General features: G+C 41.1%; 1 protein-coding gene across 1 annotated transcript in view; it reads right to left on the bottom strand.

Annotated features, from left to right (window-relative positions):
• The window catches only part of LOC136882238 (protein bunched, class 2/F/G isoform), a 460,797-nt gene that overhangs the window by 134,026 nt on the left and 306,721 nt on the right, over positions 1-20,050 (bottom strand). The gene's annotated exons all lie outside the window — the stretch shown is intronic.

The raw sequence follows: 20,050 nt of genomic DNA, 5'->3' as shown, positions 1-20,050 counted from the left end.
CAGACGCAAAAAAAAGTCGTAAATAATAGTATTACTGACCAAGGAACCATTTATAAAGCACAATGATGCTTGATGTCTAAAGGGGTGCAAAATCCACGACTAAGGCCCCACAGAATTGTACATGTCGCGAGTAAAGTAGAACCATGGTATTTGTCATGTTGGAGTACTAATCCAAAGTAGCGAAGACTCACGGTGTTCCACACATTATGGTACTACTCACAAGTATTGTACTTCGTACAGGTAACGCAGACCTATAGTGTTTCTCACACAATGACGCCAATCATAGCCAACGTAAACCGATGAGGTTCCTCACTTAGGTGTACTAGTCACGGATGTCGGTATTCCCGTGGTGTTCTTCACATAGTGGGTACTAATCACAAGCAACGCAGACCCACGGTGTCGCTCATATCGTGGTACAACTCACAGGCAACGCCCAGACCCGCGGTGTTGCTCACATGGGTACGACGCACGGGTACTGGAAAACCCCCAGGCCAGGCTCTATACTGCTACTACTCACAAACCTATTTCGTACCTAATATAGTGGTACTACTCGAGAGTACAGGCAAGGTACGAATCAAAAGTAGTTTCATGGTTCTAATTCAATCACCCCCTTGGTCGCCCCTCACGACAGGCAGGGGATACCGTGGGTGAATTATTCGTCTACGTCCCCACCCACAGGGGGTAGTGTGTTTGGTCCGCGAGAGGTATTTTATTTCCCTCAAGTCCGCCGGCAAGCTGGTTAGGACCCCCCCCCCCTATCCGCCACCTGGGAGTATCACCTCTCCCCCTGCTACGCCAGCGTAGTACGTTCGTGGACACAGATAGCAACCAAGATAGATTTGTAATTCACCTAGCAGACAATGAAGAGGACGACGAATAGAGGTAAGGTAAATACTGCATTTGTTTTAAAAGTAGCTAAGTTTACTGGCTATTCTATGTACGAACTACATACTCCGATATTTATTATTATTATTATTATTATTATTATTATTATTATTATTATTATTATTATTATTATTATCATCCCAGTTCCTAGTTCGTAATTTTACTTTTCCTTTGCCGGGCGAGTTGGCCATGCGGTTAGGGGCGCGCAGCTGTGAGCTTGCATCCGGGAGATAATGGGTTCAAACCCCACTGTCGGCAGCTCTGAAGATGGTTCTCCGTGGTTTCCCATTTTCGCACCAGGCAAATCCTGGGGAAGTACCTTAATTAAGGCCACGGGCACTACCTTTCCACTCCTAGGACTTTCCTAGCCCATCGTCGCCATAACACCTGTCTGTGTCGGTGCGACGTACAGCAAATTGTAAAAAATTGTTCTACTTTTCCTTATTTTTACTAAAAGCGAGACACTGATATTTTTTGCTGAATACCCAACATACATACATTACGTCGCACCGACGATGGGACAGGGAAGGGCTAGGAGTGGGAAGGAAGCGGCCGTGGCATTAATTAAGGTACAGCCCCAGCATCTGTCTGGTGTGAAAATAGGAAACCACGGAAAACCATCTTCAGGGCTGCCGACAGTGGGGTTCGAACACACTATCTCCCGAATACTAGATACTGGCCGCACTTAAGCGACTGCAGTGACACTGATATTAGCAGCATAAAATTAATATTTTAATAGGCCTACTTTAGTATCAATTTAAGTTTAGTCTTTGTCGAGTTTATTTACCAATTCCTTTTTCCTGTTTCTTTCTTTCTTCCTTTCTTCCTTTCTTCCTTTCTTTCTTTCTTTCTTTCTTTCTTTCTTTCTTTCTTTCTTCTAACATCTGCGACCACCGCACGGGTTAAGCACGAAACAAATTATTCTGCGATATTGGTTTGTGCTGTGGTTCATGATCTGGTTTTTATATTTATGTTATGACTTTAGAATAAATTAAATGTTAACATGTTTAAATAATCGACACAAAATATGACAGCCTTGCTCTCGCAGCGCTCACTTGCCTTTTAAACGACACGCGCCCCTTGTGTCCAGAGAAAAGAAGCCGACTAACAACCCTCATTATTACCAGGGTGGGCCAAGTTTTGAGATCAGAAGATACCGCATGGGTATGCGTTAGCGTCAGGACTATACTGCACCGCTAGTGCGTTTGGATGCTGCGAAAGGTGTCATACATGCTGACTCGGTGAGGAAACCAATAGCAGACGACCTTACTCTTTGTTTTGTCCAGTACGATGATGATGCTTGTTTAAAGGGGCCAAACATCTAGGTCATCGGCCCGTAATGGTACGAAATGTAACTGTAATCAAAAATCCATAATCCTCCACTGACCAGAATTCAAGACGTGAGGACGAAGAATGAATAGATGGATATGAAGTTAAAACAATCAGTGGATCCGATCCACATTCCCAGAAACTAGCGTTAAACAATAGTATTACTGACCAAGGGTTTATAAAGCACAAGACTGAATCGATGCTTGTAGTCTAAACGGGTCCAAAATTCAGGTCATCGGCCCCTCATAATGATACTTACCGCTAGGAAAGTAGAACCATGTTATTTGTCATGCTGCGGTACTAATCATAAATAGCGTGGACTCGCGGTATTCCAAACATTATGGTACTATGCACAGGTAATGAAATTCGCACATGTAACACAGACCTATGGTGTTTCGCACATTGTGTCGGTATTTACAGGCAACGCAAACCTATGGCGTTCTTCATATAAGTGGACTAACCACAGGGACTCGCACTATCCCGTGGTGTTCCTCACATAGTGAGTACTGATCACAGACAAGGCAAAACAATGGTGTCGCTCATATAGTGGTACGAATCACAAGTACTGTAAAATGCATCCTGAGCACACACTGCCGCTACTAATCAGTAATCACAAACCTATTGAGTACTACGCGCAAATAAAAGACGACCCATGGTGTTCCCTGCGTGGTGGTACTAATACAAGTAAAATCATGCTTCTAATTTGACCATCCCTTGGTCGCCCCTTTTAGTCGCCTCTTACGACAGGCAGAGGATACCGTGGGTGTATTCTTCATCTGCGTCCCCCACCCACAGGGGGTTGTGTGTTTGGTCCGCTAGAGGTATTTTAATTCCCTCCAGTCCGTCGGCAAGCCGGTTAGGACCCGCCTATCCACCACCTGGGACGCGCCACCTCTCCCCCTGCTACGCCAGAGTAGTAGGTTCGTGGTTGGCCCAATACAGTCTCCTTATACGTATTTTGGATAACCTTCGGTGTTGCTATTTGAGGATCCAACCAGCATCCGAACTGATGACTTACGCACACAAATATAACATTTTCTCAGGAAATTACAACATTACACCCACGCTACATGAAAAAAGCACAGATATGTTTCTGAAGAGGTTTGCGTGGAGCGTGTAACACTGCAGGTTTTCGAAATGTGGTGTTAAACAGAAGGACGCACGTGCAATTCATACATCAAGTCCCGAACTGAGATATGAAGTAGGCCTATAATGCAGCAAGAGGAAGATTTAGCGAATACGAGCAGAAGAGTCAGAGGCAAGACAAATTCTGACACACCCGGCACTTGTTAGTATGGTTTTGAAAGGAAGCACTACGGAGTCAACGGAGATAATGAGTAGTTAAGGAACTCATACTAGCAGTCGTTTGAAAAAAAAAAAAAAAAAAAAAACATGTTATATAAACCGGAGTCGGTTTTTCTTCTTTCAACATTTTCCTACAGCGTTATGCTAATTCAGAAAATTAATAACAGTAATAAAATTGTTTTTTCGTCCCACTAACTCCTTTTCCGGTTTTCGGAGACGCCGAGGTGCCAGAATTTTGTTCTGTAGGATTTTTTACATGCCAGTAAATCTACCGAGACGAGGCTGACGTACTGAGCCAGGATCGAACCTGCCGAGTTGGGCTCAGAAGGCCTGAGCTACTCAGTCGGGCTTTAGAAAATGTAAGTACAATAAATATTACTTTGAAGGAGACTTAAGAAAATCGGAAATAATTAATATTCCAGAATTCATTGTTTCTTTGACTCAGGTATTCTGAAAATGAAAATGTCCAAACAGTATATCGATGCGGACGGTGGCAGTTTTGAAAGTGATTTGTAGAGTAAAAATAGCAGAATTTGGTAGTTATGGTCAAATATTTTTATAATATTGCCTGTACGAATCAAATAAGAACTGTAAATACTGGTCAAATACAGAGTATGCTTTTCGAACTACTGCAAAAGGTCTTTAGCCAACCTGTCCCCAGGAAGATCCCGACTGAGTCGGTGGTTTATGAGGACGATTAAATGCGACAATTCCCTGTCGTTGGCTTCCAGCATGTTGAAGAATGCTTGTCTGTTAAATATGTATGGCAACTCAAGGAATGTACACACAACTTTCAAATTAGTGTAACTCTATAATAGGATTAAGGTGTACACTGGAAGAGTTCCAAATGTCTTCCCCAAAATGAAGAACGTAAGACATCAAGCTCACCGGCAGCACGAACACTGATAATATACAACTGCCAACGAAAATGAGTTACGGTATCTCTCCTTGGGAGGTGAAATAATACAGAAGAAATGTTAAAACTGGCTAACGAGATGTGTTATATGCCCTAGAAACGTCAGAGGCTGTTGAACATGGCACAGCGCACTCTTTTACCATCACACAAGGAGAGCAAGATCACCATGGCCTCAATTCGCATATAGGTTATGAGAGCTCTATGACGACCTCAGAGAGATATTAAAATATAGCCATAAAAACCATCTGCACTGCATCTTGCGACAGCGACAAAACACAAACGGACATCGATCTTCAGAACAGGTGACAAATTCTCAAACACGTCAGAATTACAGTATGCGCCAGTAGTAAACAGATAGTTTACATACAGAAGGATATAGGCTGTAAATTAGCTATGGTCCTCCTCTACAAATGTCTATTTGTGGCCTCGTTTAGTTCTACACCTCTTCCTAAAAACCTGAGTTTAAATATCGTCGCCCTTTCTCCATCTACTTCACGTATCTGGTTTATACGCATTCAGTTCCCTCTCATCTCCTCATTCCGAGTACCGTCCTGCAGTTCACCCAGTGTTCACTCCTGTACATCGAAGTCTGTTTGGAAACGGACAAATGTAAAGTAATTTCGTCCGAGAGCCGACTTCCTTCTTACAGAATACTGTTGATCTCAACTGCGAGCTCACGGCATTGGCTTTGTTACTCCCTGATTTGATTTTTAACCACATATTATATACATTACCCTGAAAAACGAAAAAATGGCGGACGAGATTAATACACAACTAAAAGGGGCCTTCAAAAGTTTAGGGAATATCGCGGAAATAGGGAGGTTATCTTAAAAAAAAAAAGGGCATGAAAGACGATATTCTACAAGCGGTATCATTAGAACTTGTTTCATTGATATGAAAACCGTTGTATACGTTCGGAATGATGAAATTGAGAATACCCGAAACGATGTTAGGAGAAGTTAAACTGATGATATAAAAGGAGAAGGCAACTCATCTACAGGAAGAGTAGCACCATCTGTCAACATCATAGAGCAACAAACTAATGGCAATCAACGTCAATCGACTTCTGATGGTCACCTGCCTCAGACACAATATTCAAATTATTCAACTAACTCGATGCAGATGACATCACCTATGCAATGCGTAAACACAATTAAAGAAAAATACGACATAACATGCATAAAAAAGGCGTACATTTTATAACGGACTTTATATCAAATAACCTGAATGTCTAAACCAAAATACATTGACAATAAGTGATAGAAACACACGAAATGTTAATGAGAAGCCATTTCACGCAAGCAAAGGGGAGATTTATCGCATTATCGACCAGAGAGATTCACAAGATATAACAGTACACACACGAGGAAGCAAAAGACATTTTAATCAAGTAAAAACCATCATTGGGACAGAAGCACTAGAAAACAATGAACTTGAATCTGCGGAAAAGAAGGCATGGCTATATTTAGGTAACCTAAAGAAAAACGCAACTACAGAAAATATAAGACATTGCCTAGAGAAAAAAAAGGAATCAAAGATAGTATAGGTTGCGAAGAACTAACCCAGGGAGACAAAAAGGCCTTCAAAATAGGATTTCTGTTCAGTTTTCTCGCGGACACAGAACGAACAAATTTCTGGCAAAAAGGAGTAAGGGTAAGAAGATTTCGTTTTCCAAAGATTCGATACAGCAGTGGTGCAGAATTATAATGAGCACTGAAATGTTACTATGGAACATTGAAGGTTTACGAAACGCGATACCATTTATCCCAACAGAAACATTAACAATATATGACGCTATCATATTAACAGAAACCTTTCTTACAGAAGAATATACTATAAAAGGATTCTATGGAATCCATTCATTTGCTCGCCAAACCTTAGGTAGACTAGCAGGAGGTGTTTCCACCTTCCTTAAACCTTATCTAGGATTAATAAAGGAAGTAATAAGAGATGAAATCACAGTTATAGTTAAAACAAATTATCTTACAATAATAGGCATATATGTTCAACCTCAGATGACTGTAGAAGACGTCATTTAACGAATAACACAAGCTTTAACACGAGCGGTGATTGGTAAACGAGTAATTTTTGCAGGCGATTTCAATGCACGAATTGATAAACTGAGCTATAAAACAGATCTAATTCTGGATACACTAGAAGAAAGAGAATATAGCCTCATTAACAAACCTGACACGATAACATACATAGCGCACTAGACCTTGTATTATTCAGAGGAGAAGGCATAAAAGTAATTAAACAGGAAGCATTTTGGACATCGTCAATAACACCAATAAGAAAACATGTACCAGTTATAACAACTTTTGATTTTAGTCAACCATTATCTTCAATCAGCCTGTTGATTGGCGAAGCACACCAAATAACGAAAATACTTTCAGACATCTTACAATAAAAGTTCCTCCAAGTATCTGATGATATCACCTAATTAAAGAGTTTAATTCAAACTAATGGTGTTCTTCAAGGAGATCCGATTAGCCCATTACTGTTCAGTATCATGACAGCAGACATTACAAATATCAGTAAGGACAGTTCAGCAATACTTGTATTCTACTCTATGCCGACGACATGGTAATAGACAGAGAAAAGCTCCAGATGGTACTAAACAGACTCACTTTACGGGCCCTAGAAAATGACTAACAAATAAATCATGACAAAACTAAACAAATGACTTTCAGAAGAGGTGGTAAGCTATCTCCAAAATAAACCTCTAGATGTAGTACCAAAATTACTCTTCAAACAACATTGTCATCTTTCAACAATCATATTAAAGAAAGAACTACATCAGCAATAAAAACAATTTACAACATTCCATAACCACAAAAACTTTGAACAAAAATAGCAATGATACTATTTAAAACGACTGTAGCACCAATAGCAACTTACGGGATCCATATAATCTGGGATAAACTTAAAATTAATGACCTGATGGTGCTAGAGAAAGTTAAAACTCCTTTTATGAAACTAATCCTGGGTATCGGGAAGACAGCACCATCAAGAATGACTTACGTCTAACTTTCCTTATAGAAGACATAAGAATGCAGATAAACCTGCCTACGAGAACACAATCCAAATTCTAATAGAAAAACGCAGCAATATCTGGAATGACTTTTATTCAACAGACGCCATAATGACGGATGATTGGAAACAAGCAAATTACGAGCTTCGACATGTAATGACGCGGTATGCAACACAGGGTTTTTCATCACAAGTGCTACCAAAATAAGAGATTTCATCACCCAAATGAAAAATGTGCGCGGGAACTGTGCAATGAACATTGTGAAAGATATCATGCATATATCTGCAGTAAAAGACAAATATCAATAACAAAACTAGGACTAGAGTAATGTAATATAGTGTTTGTATTTTGTACATTGTGCGCATTTTCGTCAATAATAATAATAATAATAATAATAATAATAATAATAATAATAATAATAATAATAATAATAATATGGAACCACTACAATAAAAGAGTGATGTCACGAAATGCAAAACTTCGGCATTACAAGACTGTTGTTCTTCCGGAAGCCTTGTGTGCCTCAGAAACCACATCTCTAGAAGGCCACTCTAAAATTGATGAAATTGAAAAACAACAACGAAAAATTCTGAGGAATATATACGGCCCCGTTCATGTAAATGGTATATGGATTAAAAAGAAAACTGTAGATTTGTACAAAGCAATCAACAAGTTCACCGATACCGTACGCAGGAGACGACTGAAATTCTATGGCCACATCTGTAGAATGGACGACAATAGATATGAAAAAAAAAACTGCCTGGTATAATTAATTCAAAGAAGGTCAAAATAAGCTGGTTTGAGGAAATAAAGCAGGACTTAAAAGAAATGAACATCACAGAAGGTATCATCAGGGATCGCAAGGCTTTTGGCAATCTGGTTGCAAAGCACACATTCACAGAAAAGGCTAAAAGAACCACAGGGAAACAATGGACGGAAGAACGCAAGAAACAGCATAGCGAGTTCATGAAGAGATTTTGGAACGAGAAGAAGAAAGGAAAACCTTCATCAAGCTAACAAGTTCCAACGCGCTCTGCAAACGGGCATAAGGAATAATAATAATAATAATAATAATAATAATAATAATAATAATAATAATAATAATTACTCTATCAGGACATAACGAATTTTTACAAATGCATCGTTTTCATCTCGGAGGAGATTTTTAACGATAAATTCCACGTCGCTTTCATTTTGTCTGTGTAAGTATACACCAAATCTATAAAAGACACTGTAGAAGCCAAACTGCAAATACAAATAGGTTAAAATTACTCCAATTTTCTTAGAGGGGATTTTAGAGGGAGGTCCCAAGTATAATTTCTGTTAACACTGTATTTTCCCGGAATTGGTACGAAAAAGTAGGACGAACCATTAGCGATATAGCTGTGAGAAACCGTTTTTGAAGGAGCAAGTTGGGAACGCAGTTTCGTGACGTAGTCATGAGCTTGCATCCGGGAAATGGCGAGGTAGTACTCCACTGTCGGGAGCTCTAAATATGGTTTTCCGTGGTTTTCCATTTTCACACCAGGTAAAAGCTGTACCTTAATTACGGCCACGGTTGCTTCATTCCCAGTTCCATCTGACCGTCGCCATAAGACCTCGGTGCGACGTAAAAGAAAATTTTTTTTTTACACAATAACTTTATGGTCTCTGCTACCGCGAGGAGGCATTTATACTTGGCGCCTTTTTTTTACAACTGGCTTTACGGCGCACCGACTATGTGATAGGAAAAGTCTAGACGTGGGAAGGAAGCGGCCGTGGCCTTAGGCGCATCGCTGAAACTCTCCTGAACAAGCTATGGCTGTATCTGAATGGTTAGCGTAGTCGTCTGTGGCTCAGAGGGCTACGGGTTCGATTCCATGCCGGATCAGAGTTAATTCCCGTGGCCTCCAAAGTTCCTGCCACTCATACACGCCACCCACCTGTTCAGGAAAAACCAGGCTAGAAAAATCCACACGGAATTGTATTGCATAATTAATTGGGTCGCATAAACGCCAAATGTCACCAGATTTTTTTACATGCTGACATTTTACGACATGGAAGGTCGAATCGACCTTTGGAAGTAGGAAGAAGGGAAAAGGTAGGAAAGGGAAATGTAGAGTAGAGGATAGGAAAAGACAGGTGGAACAGGGTCATGGGAAGGAGAAAAGGGAGGAGGAAGTAGCTTCTGCAGCTATCAGGAAAGATAGAGCTGACCAGGAGGGGAGGGGATCAAATGAGGTGGGTAGGGTTGAGGCTCTGGTCATGGGGGATTCCATCGTTAGACACGTGGGGAAAGTGTGTGGAGGAAAGGGAACCAGGGTAGAATGTTATCCAGGAATTAGGTTGAGGCAGATGTTGAGGAAAGTAGAAGATAGGGAGGAGGGGAAGGAGAAGGTGGTAGTGTTTCACGTTGGTACCAACAACGTAAGGCAAGCTGATGTAAGTACCAACATAGTTGGAGATGTGTGGGATCTGGTAAATGCAGCACGGGTGAAGTTTAAGAAAGCGGAGATTGTTATTAGTGGAATACTGTGTAGGAGGGATACTGACTGGAGGGTGATTGGGGATTTAAATGAGACTATGGAGTGGGTATGTGGGAAACTGGGAGTGAAATTTCTAGATCCTAATGGGTGGGTAGGAGAAAGGGATCTGCGCTCGGATGGCCTTCATTTAAACCGCAGTGGTACGTATAAGTTAGGAAATTTGTTTGGACGGGTAATAGGGAGGTACATTCAGGGAAACGGGATGGCCTAGGGAGCGGTGATAAGGGAACAGGGAACTGGAAATCAAGTAGGGATGACATAAAATTGTTAGTGTTGAACTGTAGAAGTATTGTAAAGAAAGGAATAGAATTAAGTAATTTAATAGATATATATTTACCAGATATTGTAATAGGAGTTGAATCATGGCTGAGAAATGATATAATGGATGCAGAAATGTTCTCACGGCACTGGAGTGTGTATCGTAGAGATAGGATAGGAAAGGTGGGAGGGGGAGTTTTCATTCTGGTGAAAGAAGAATTTGTAAGCTACGAAAAAGTTAAAGATGAGACACATGAAATTCTAGGTGTAAGGCTCATTTCTAAAGATAATAGGCAACTTGATATATTTGGAGTGTACAGATCGGGAAAGGGTAGCACTGATGCGGATTCGGAATTATTTGATAGGATAGTCAGCTATGTGGGAAACGACATGGAAAGAAATGTGATTGTAGCGGGAGATCTGAATTTGCCAGATGTCAATTGGGAAGGAAATGCGAACGACAGGAAGCATGACCAACAAATGGCAAATAAGTTAATATGGGAAGGACAGCTGATTCAGAAAGTGATGGAACCAACCAGAGGGAAAAATATTTTGGATGTGGTGCTGGTAAAACCAGATAAGCTCTATAGGGAAACTGAAGTAATAGATGGTATTAGTGATCATGAAGCTGTTTTTGTGGTAGTTAAAAATAAATGTGATAGAAAGGAAGGTCTTAAAAGTAGGACTGTTAGGCAGTACCATATGGCTGATAAAGCAGGTATGAGGCAGTTTCTAAAAAGTAACTATGATCGGTGGAAAACGGTAAATAAAAATGTAAACAGACTCTGGGATGGGTTTAAAGAAATTGTTGAGGAATGCGAAAACAGGTTTGTACCTTTAAGGGTGGTAAGGAATGGTAAAGACCCACCTTATTATAATAGAGAAATAAAGAGACTAAGAAGGAGGTGCAGACTGGAAAGAAATAGAGTTAGAAATGGCTGTGGAAGTAAGGAGAAATTGAAGGAACTTACTAGAAAATTGAATCTAGCAAAGAAGGCAGCTAAGGATAACATGATGGCAAGCATAATTGGCAGTCATACAAATTTTAGTGAAAAATGGAAGGGTATATATAGGTATTTTAAGGCAGAAACAGGTTCCAAGAAGGACATTCCAGGAATAATTAATGAACAAGGGGAGTGTGTATGTGAGGATCTTCAAAAGGCAGAAGTATTCAGTCAGCAGTATGTAAAGATTGTTGGTTACAAGGATAATGTCAAGATAGAGGAAGAGACTAAGGCCAAAGAAGTAATAAAATTTACGTATGATAACAATGACATTTACAATAAGATACAAAAGTTGAAAACTAGAAAAGCGGCTGGAATTGATCAGATTTCTGGGGATATACTAAAGACAATGGGTTGGTATATAGTACCATATATGAAGTACTTATTTGATTATTGTTTGGCCGAAGGAGCTATACCAGATGAATGGAGAGTTGCTATAGTAGCGCCTGTGTATAAAGGAAAGGGTGATAGACATAAAGCTGAAAATTACAGGCCAGTAAGTTTGACATGCAGTGTATGTAAGCTTTGGGAAGGCATTCTTTCTGATTATATTAGACATGTTTGTGAAATTAATAACTGGTTCGATAGAAGGCAATTCGGTTTTAGGAAAGGTTATTCCACTGAAGCTCAACTTGTAGGATTCCAGCAAGATATAGCAGATATCTTGGATTCTGGAGGTCAAATGGACTGTATCGCGATTGACATGTCTAAAGCATTTGATAGGGTGGATCATGGGAGACTACTGGCAAAAATGAGTGCAATTGGACTAGACAAAAGTGTGACTGAATGGGTTGCTATATTTCTAGAAAATAGATCTCAGAGAGTTAGAGTAGGTGAAGCTTTGTCTGACCCTGTAATAGTTGAGAGGGGAGTTCCTCAGGGCAGTGTTATCGGACTTTTATGTTTTCTTATATATATAAATGATATGAGTAAAGGAGTGGAATCGGAGGTAAGGCTTTTTGCGGATGATGTTATTCTCTACAGAGTGATAAATAAGTTACAAGATTGTGAGCAACTGCAACGTGACCTCGACAATGTTGTGAGATGGACAGCAGGCAATGGTATGTTGATAAACGGGGTTAAAAATCAGGTTGTGAGTTTCACAAATAGGAAAAGTCCTCTCAGTTTTAATTACTGCGTTGATGGGGTGAAAGTTCCTTTTGGGGATCATTGTAAGTATCTAGGTGTTAATATAAGGAAAGATCTTCACTGGGGTAATCACATAAATGAGATTGTAAATAAAGGGTACCGATCTCTGCACATGGTTATGAGGGTGTTTAGGGGTTGTAGTAAGGATGTAAAGGAGAGTGCATATAAGTCTCTGGTAAGACCCCAACTAGAGTATGGTTCCAGTGTATGGGACCCTCACCAGGATTACCTGATTCAAGAACTGGAAAAAATCCAAAGAAAAGCAGCTCGATTTGTTCTGGGTGATTTCCGACAAAAGAGTAGCGTTACAAAAATGTTGCAATGTTTGGGTTGGGAAGAAATGAGAGAAAGAAGAAGAGCTGCTCGACTAAGTGGTATGTTCTGAGCTGTCAGCGGAGAGATGGCGTGGAATGACATTAGTAGACGAATAGGTTTGAATGGCGTCTATAAAAGTAGGAAAGATCACAATATGAAGATAAAGTTGGAATTCAAGAGGACAAACTGGGGCAAATATTCATTTATAGGAAGGGGAGTTAGGGATTGGAATAACTTACCAAGGGAGATGTTCAATAAATTTCCAATTCCTTTGAAATCATTTCGGAAAAAGCTAGGAAAGCAACAGATAGGGAATCTGCCACCTGGGCGACTGCCCTAAATGCAGATTAGTATTGATTGATTGATTGATTGATCAGTATTGATTGATTGATTCCACCCTTCAAAAATCCCACTACCTCTGCCGGTTTCAACCCGCGACCTCGGGATCCAGAAGCGGACACACTACTACCAGACGGAAATTATTATTTAAAAATAGGCTTTTCGTCCGGCACAGACTCGTAAATGTACCGACACGATTTTGGGGTAAGCTGGGATCAAACTCGTCAACTTGAGCTCAAAAGGCCAGTGCTCTTCCGCCTGAGCCACTCAACCCGTCAACACTAAGTACTAGAGCTAGTGCTGTATAAAAATATCCGTACCACGTGCAAACTTCCTGTTACATCTCGTAGATGACGTGGATGCTCCGGAGCCAAAGGTCATAGCCTCGAATTAAGAGTAAAGTAGTGTAGGCTGCTCCAACTGAGAAAGGTTAGTGCTTCCCATGACAGTGGGCCGCCGGCAATGACAGGTGTCACTCGCTGATTTACTCTACCAAGTAAGAAACGTTCCCCTGATTATTTTATCCTATGTTCTTGTCATGGTAGCATAACCTGGCTGAATTCTACCTTCAAATCTTCTCAGCTACAAAGAAAAATCATCGAATCATGAATACCTTTTTAGGTTCTGAAGATGGAATAATGTCATGTTTCCCCGTTAACATTATTCACCACTGCTTTAAAGGTCTAATACGTCCCACCATCCCCCTGTGGGCAGAATAACACCCACGATAAATCCTGCCTGTCGTAAGAGGCCACTAAAAGGGGCTGTTAACTTGCGAGCGTCGGTTGGCTGAGTCCTGACATTACTTCCAGTTACCTGTGCCAGGCTCCTCACTTTCATCTATCCTATTCGACCTGCCTTGGTCAACTCTTGCTCTTTTCCGACCCCGACGGTATTAGAGCACTAGGGACCTAGGCAGAGTTTAATTTTTACACCCTTCATGACCCTTCTCTTCCTCTGGCCGATACCTGCATTTTTCGAAGTGTCGGATCCCTTCCATTTTTTCCTCTGATTAGTTTTACACAGACGATGATTGACTAGCTGAACTTCTTTTTAAAACAATAATCACCACCACCATCATCTTCCAAAAGCATGTTTTGCTATGCACCGAAATGGCGTCGTTCTACCATCCACATGACGTAGACTCGTTGCCTGGTTACGATGTCGGTTTTATGTCCACGCAAAATTGCTTACAGTATTTCTAGACAGACCCCCAAAGCATATCCGTGTTTAAAACGTTCTTTGGCGTATCATCAGATCTTCTGACACGGTTCTGTGTCAATTGTGCGCTCTTAAATGCCAACATTGCAAACGAATTCCATAGACTGCTCCACTAGGATTTTTCAGGGTATTAATTTGCTCGGTACTCTCCGAGTCGATTAAGGATACTGGGAAAGTATTCGCAATTCCGTCCGGTTTCATGGTTGAATGGCAGGCGTTGTGATCTTCGGTTGAGAGGGTGCTGAGTTATATTTCTGGCCGGGTCGGGGATTTTCACTACGAATGGTTAATTCCTCTGTTTGTGATCGCCTTAACACACAGCTTCATAGAAGCTACAAGAATAATAACATGGCACTTGCCAGTGGTTGAGAAGCTCCATGCCCCACCCCAGAAATAAAGCCAAATGTTAACGGTGCAGGAACTCCATCTCGTAATTTCGATGACAGGAGGCGAGTATGCTGGATGAAAACAGAGAATCTATGCAATTCCTGATGCTAAAATGTTAACAGTTTCGGGACATAGGGTGGCGCCAGGCCTGTATGTGGCGCCGGATATGCGGTCCACTGCCAGCAGCATGATTCACACTGTGTAAGCCGAACAGCACACTCATTATCGACAGGTCTACATTCGAGTTTCTGCGAGAACCGTTACTAACAACGGTCAGCTGTGATCACCACACTTACCAAATAATGTATAATGTCCATATAAACACGTTAAACAAAATAAAGTCAGCCAATACATTTCAAATATTATCTCGTCCAAAGTTTTGGTGAAAATATTTAAGGTTTTCCGTCCCAGTAAATACCACCGGCCTAAACTGGGGTCGAAATAGCTGCCTTGGGGTAAGAAACGCAGTGTCCTACCGGCTGAGCCACTCAGCTTTGCGATTCGATTACAGTGATGTCCTAAAAATAATATAGAAACGGTAACGTTCGAATAAGTAGGATTCTGTTATAGGGATGAGAACGTCTATACTGAATAACTGGGGCACACAATGGGACACTCTGAAAGTAGCTGACAGTCGTGGACGGGGAAAAGCTGCGATAACCTGGCTGAAACATCTGACGACTGTTTTATACTTCAACAGAACGACTTCAAATTGCAGAAAAAGACAGACATTGTAAAGGATCGGCATTGACATTGTACAGTGGTCATCTCGCAAACAACTGATCTGATTTCGGTAATTCTTTCACCAGATTGTTACTGTACAAACTATATTGTGTTAACCAGGGAAGCAGGTAGGTTTCCTTCTTAATAGTGCAAATCGGAAATAAACGTAGCCTACACCCGGGACTCTAGCGAATATGCTCAACTGTTGGTCCTATTAAAAACTGTCCTAACAGTATCCCACAAAAAAGAAACGTTATTTCTGTATTTTTGCACATGCTCTATCCAGCCAAATCAAAAGAAAGGTGCTGATATTATTTTTAAAAAATCACGATTTTAGAATTACATTTGCTAATCAAATATTCATATATATTTTCTTTCAATAATTCGAACAGCTTGCTAGAAAATTTAACTTTTACATGCCACCATGCGCACCAGGACAATCGGAAGTCAGCACAGTGCAGCTGTTTTACGTCTATCCATTAGTGTTCCAAGTCAATAATCGGTATATTTTTTCACCCTGAGAAAAAGCTGAGGCGGAAGGCAATGAAAGAATTTTTTTTTTTTTTTTTTTTTTGCTAGTTGCTTTACGTCGCACCGACTCAGATAGGTCTTATGGCGACGATGGGACAGGATAGGCCAAGGAGTGGGAAGGAATCGGCCGTGGCCTTAATTAAGGTACAGCCCCAGCATTTGCCTGGTGTGAAAATGGGAAACCACGGAAAACCATTTTCAGGGCTGCCGATAGTGGGGTTCGAACCTACTATCTCCCGAATACTGGATACTGGCCGCAATTTAGCGACTGCAATGAAAGAAAGAAAATGTGAACGAAGTCAAAGGAAATGTATATCTCGAACCCTGAAAGAGAACACATTAGTACAGGTTCTGGAAAAAGGAAACCCTCCTGGACACGCTGTCATAGTAGCCGAAGAGAGAGAGATGAAATGTGACAGAGAGGTTGATCGGAAGTAATTGGACTGTTAACAATAGTGAAGAAATCTAATTCTAATTTCAAGGTGGCAGATACTGCTACTTACTAATGAAATTATTAAAATATATGCATGTTAAAAGGCCTTCTCTTTCACCAAACATCCGTCGTGAATCCAAGCCCTTACTGATTTTCTACAGCCTACCTTCGGATAGAGTAAGGAGTAAAGTGTCCTCATCCCAGGTGGTGCAGCTCTTTTCAGGAACACCCCCAATGAAGGTGAGCTGCATGTAACCACATACCAGCCCTCCTGCCATTATTACATTTCTGGCAGAACTGAGAATCGAACCCGGAGCCCCGAGGACGGCAACTAATAACACTAACCGTTACTCTACTAAAATGGGGAGAGCAAGCATATTGGATTATTATTATCATTATTATCATTATTATTATTATTGGTACAGCGAGAAGATCACATGGTTAGACCAAGTCACTAACGATTAGGTACTACGCCGTGCCGGAAAATTACGCTAAGTTTTAACCCTCGCAAAAAGCAACAAAGCAGCCTATTCCGGCCACATTTTCAGAAAAGACGAATACAATCTGATACAACTAATGTAGAAAGCAAGACAGGAGGGAAACGTCGCCAGGGACAGAGATAATTTCCAGTGTTATATCTCCAATAGCGCTACTTCCATGATACGGCATTCCTGATAAGAAAATCATAAAATAGGAACAAATTACTCCATGATGGTCGCCAACGTTGTGAGGAGAAACTATTATTATTATTATTATTATTATTATTATTATTATTATTATTATTATTATTATTCATCGGCATCACAGAAGAGAAGGGGGACCCTCGCGAGGCAAACGAGGGATGGGAAAAGTCGCCTGTCGTTACACAACCAATCTTGCCTCGTTTCTTTCCTTACATAGTACACTAACGGCTAAACGGTCCAGTAATGAAGGGCAATAGCACATAATAGCATCTCATCTCTAGTCCGACATTCAAGGACACTCAACTCTCCAGCGCCACGGAGCGGCTAACTAGGCAACTGTTCTCACAATCGTGAGCGACGGGTTGCCTACAATGCGGTGCATTTCTTGGACCACGTCTCCTGTACATGTTTTCCTTTTTCCTAGTAACGAGAACCATGAAGCGTTGTTGTCGGATGAATCTGGGCCAAGAAGAAATTAGCGGAAGTATTTCTGGGATAAAGACTGCCAAGGTCGCTAACAGCTCGGCGCAAACCGGTCTACATTAACTACATTACACGCCACTGAATATCACATTCACGAAAATTTATCCGAGGGGAACATGTACAGACGCTTATAATTAAAAACGTAGGCACCTCGATTGGTTTTCTTGCTCGGAAAGTCAATGAACAGGCAAATGGTATTCTCAAGTGTAATTGTAACGGTGTGAACATGCAAGAAATCGGCTTTTAGTTTCTTCAAGCAAGGTATTCTCGGTCGAAGTTCCTCCCTTGAGAAACGTTAGGTTTGACATTTATACAGTTAAATATTTTCAGAGTCCGCCTTCATAGCGTAATAGTCGGCGCTACTAGCTGTAACCCTCGACTACCGGTACTGCAGGAGAGCTGGTACATGTTGGGTGGGAGAAGGGAAGTACACCATCTCGCGACAACGGCTCCAGTTTACTTTGGCAATGTTAAGTCACCTAATTTACATCAAATGGAAGAAGTCTCACCGTCGCCATCACACAAGTTATTATTCATTCGTTTCACGTGCCACTGACTACTTTTACGGTTTTCGGATTCGCCGAAGATCAGTAGGAGTTTTCTTCCGTACCGGGAAATCTACCAAATGAGGCCGGAGTATTTGCGCGCTTTCTAATACAACCAGACTGAACCGGGATCGAACTCACCTACTCGGGCTCGAAAGGCAAGCGCTCTACCGTGTGAAACCCTCAAACCGATATGGCATTTCGTGTTCACCTTCTTGAAACTTCATTTCTTACGCCTACAACAAGGCAATGCAGTTGGATGAATGGGTGTTCAGATTTAACGATATTCTGTATCATATAGAGGTACATGGCCTAGGGATCCGCCCAGTCTACAACTGATGAACCAGACCCCTTCTTTATCTCTCTTCTAAGATTTTTTTTTCTAGTTGCTTTACGTCGCACCGACACAGAGAGGTCTTATAGCGACGTTGGGACAGGGAAGGGCTAGGAGAGGGAAGGAAGAGGCCGTGGCCTTAATTAAGGTACAGCCCCAGCATTTGCCTGGTGTGAAAATGGGAAACCACGGAAAACCATTTTCAGGGCTGCCGACAGTGGGGTTCGAACCTACTATCTCCCGAATACTGGATACTGGCCGCACTTAAGCGACTGCAGCTATCGAGCTCGGTTCTTCTAAGAAAAGAGGAGAGAAGTCGTCGTAAAAATGAGATTCCAGGACAAACCACCAAGAAGGAAGACAGGTATCCTCTGGACGAATGAAAGGAAGGAACAACACACCCCAAATGCAATAGTTTAGTATCTTGGTACTAAGTTGGCCTGTACGGAACAGTAATAATAATAATAATAATAATAATAATAACAATAATAACGACGTGTGGGCCTTCGGAGGGTCCATGGGCGACCTGTGTTTCTGTGAAGATGCGGCCTACCTATGATGAAATCTAATGCCGAAGAGAGTACAGCACGGGACCGAAGCTCATTATGATAACATTACAGCAGAACACGGGAAACACTACACAATTAACTGTGTTCTCTGTTACCTCGATAAGTCGTTAAGCATGAGAACTCAGGGCGAACAGCTACTGGTGATAAAAGTGACGCTATCACGAGCTATATATCACACTACACTGACACTAAACACACTAACCTACTTTCTAATGCCCGGTTTCTGGAACGTGAGATATCGAACCTATAGCGGTATCGAATGGATAACTCGTGTTTTGGCGTTGCACGAACGTCAGCTACATCTATCGATTCGATAAATCTCCTGCTAACTTAGAGGGCCCTGAGCGTGAGATATCTATTTGTTAACTTGGTTGGCAGTTGCGCAGAACTTCAATATCGGCGAAGGTATCGGCAGCTAATATTGTGTTAACGTTTTACATGGCTTTCTCATCTTCTTCCGACGAAGAAATTATAGAAGCTGTCAACATTTTAGAACGACCACGATTATATCATCGTCGGCCTAATGTTATGACGATATACAGTGAAAGCGAATTCAAAGACAGATTCAGATTACAGAAGGATACTGTCATGCATTTGGTTGAGGTTATAGGCAATAATTTGCGTCCTGTGTCAAACAGAAGTTTTTCAATTTCCCCTCTTGAACAAATATTAATAACAATACGTTTTTATGCTACTGGTTCTTATCAGATTCTTGTCGGTGATTGCATTCGTGTCCATAAAAGCACAGTTTGTAGAGTAATTAAGAAGGTAACTCACGAGATTGCCAGTTTGAGGCCTAATTACGTACGAATGCCAGAATCAAGGAACGAACTGTTAAGGGTAAAGGAAGGCTTCTTTTCTATGAGTGGATTCCCTAATGTATTAGGCTGTGTTGATGGAAGTCACATTCCAGTTCAATCACCGAGCAAAGATATGGGTGAACTTTATAGAAACAGAAAGGGATTCTTTTCCATTAATGTCCAAGTTGTCTGTGACCATTTATTGAAGATTAGGGATATTGTCGCACGATTTCCTGGGTCTGTTCATGACAGTACAGTCTTCAACAGTTCCCATATCAGGGC

Source organism: Anabrus simplex, chromosome 10, assembly GCF_040414725.1.
Source record: "Anabrus simplex isolate iqAnaSimp1 chromosome 10, ASM4041472v1, whole genome shotgun sequence".
Classification (NCBI taxonomy): domain Eukaryota; kingdom Metazoa; phylum Arthropoda; class Insecta; order Orthoptera; family Tettigoniidae; genus Anabrus; species Anabrus simplex.
The sequence above is the reverse complement of the archived record's forward strand: the minus strand, read 5'-3'. Positions and strand labels throughout refer to the sequence as shown.